The sequence below is a fragment of the Mustela erminea genome, chromosome 5 (genome assembly GCF_009829155.1).
Source record: "Mustela erminea isolate mMusErm1 chromosome 5, mMusErm1.Pri, whole genome shotgun sequence".
Taxonomy (NCBI): Eukaryota; Metazoa; Chordata; class Mammalia; order Carnivora; family Mustelidae; genus Mustela; species Mustela erminea.
Window position 1 is genome coordinate 70,640,492 of NC_045618.1, and position 1,906 is coordinate 70,642,397.

General features: G+C 36.4%; 1 pseudogene; it reads right to left on the reverse strand.

Moving 5' to 3' along the window:
* Window positions 1-809: 809 nt before the first annotated feature.
* LOC116590164 lies at window positions 810-1,551 on the reverse strand (annotated as a pseudogene).
* Window positions 1,552-1,906: the final 355 nt, after the last annotated feature.

A 1,906-nucleotide genomic window follows, 5' to 3' on the forward strand; every position in this document is an offset into this window, starting at 1 on the left:
AAGCTGGACATTCTATTTAAAAATTTTAAAAAGTTTTTATTTAAATTCCAGTTAGTTAATGTACAGTGTAGTATTAGTTTCAGGTATACAATTTACTGATTCAGCACTTCCATACATCACCTGGTGCTCATCACGACAATTGCCCTCCTTAATTGTCATCACCTATGTCACCCATCCCCCCGACCCACTCTCCTCTGGTAACTGTCAGTTTGTTCTTTATAGTTTAGAGTCTATTTCTTGGTTTGCCTCTCACTTTCTCTTGCTCTTCCCTCCCCCCATGGTGATTTGTTTTGTTTCTCAAATTCCTCATATGAGTGAAATCACAAGTATTTGTCTTTTTCTGATTTATTTCACTTAGCATTATACTCACTAGCTCCATCCATGTCATTGCAAATGGCAAGATTTCATACTTTTTTATGGCTGAGTAATATTCCATTGTATGTAAATACCACATCTTCTTTGTCCACTCATCAGTTGGTGGACATTTAGGCTGTTTCCATATTTGGGCTATTATAGATGTGCTGCTATAAACATAGGGGTGAATGTATCCCTTTGTATTAGTATTTTTGTTTTCTTTCACTAAATACCTAGTGGTGCAATTGCTGGGTCACAGGGTAGTTCTACTTTTAACTTTGTGAGGAAACTCCATACTGTTTTCCAGAGTGGCTGCACCAGTCTGTATTCTCACTAACAGTGTAGGAGAGTTCCCCTTTCTTCACATCCTTGCCAACACCTGTTGTTTGTTTGTTTTTCTTTCATTCCTTTTTTTTTTTCTATTTGAGAGTAGTCATTTATTATCTGACCACAGTAAAAAAAAATAATCATGGTAGATACCTTAGTTCATCCTTCTAATAAGGCTATTGATCTGGTCTTCCCTGTCACCAGCATCTCCATCTTCTACAAAATGAGTGGTCTTTTTCTTCATTCCCCCTCAAGGAGAAGATAATTTGAAGAGCCAAAAAAGTTGTTTGATTCTTTGAAACATGCTCCAACAGTATAGATTTCGTGAATCAGATCCTCCACGCAGATGATGCCGTATTTGCCAGTTAATGTGTTTATCTGTCAGGGCAATTCACTTCTTCTTGTTTTTGCCATCATCACGCTTGTAAGTCAATTCATTTACAGACTTCAGGTCATGCTATATATGGTTCCACAATCCTTAGCATGTTAATGGAAGCCTTGTTGAGCTTAACAAAGGTGCCATTGAAGATCTGGCAAAGGTGAAGAAGCTGCAACACCTTTCCAATCTTTGGGCTTACACCACTGATACCTATGATACTGATGACAAATGACAATTTGGTTTCTGCAGGTATGTTAGAAGTTGCCAGCTTTTGTTTGTTTGTTTGTTTCTTTTTTTTTTTTTTTTAGCATCACCCTGGCCATTTAAATCTCTGTTCTGTAGAACATCTACCTATCTGCCTGTATTCCTTGTGGTAATTCTTAGCTTTTTCAAAGATAAGCTTCCTCCTTGCATTTCTTTTGGGAAAACTTCTTTCTCAAGGGTTTCTGGCAAATAGGAACCTTCTTTTCCTTCTCTTCTGCACACTCCATGGTCCCAGCAGGAAAAGAGGCCTGTTGTTTTTTTGTGTTGTTGATTTTAGCCATTCTGACAGGTGTGAGGTGGTATCTCATTGTAGTATGGATTTGTTATTTCCCTGTTGATTAGTAATATTGAACATATTTTCCTGTGTCTGTTGTATATCTGTATGTCTTCTTTGGAAAAATGTCTACTCATGTCTTCAGTCCATTTTTTAATGGGATTATTCATTTTTTGGATGTTCAGTTTTATAAGTTCTTTATATATTTTAGATATTAACTCTTTATCACATATGTCACTTGCAAATACTTTCTATTCCAAAGACTGTCTTTTAGTTTTATTATTTCCTTCATTGTGCAGAAGCTTTTT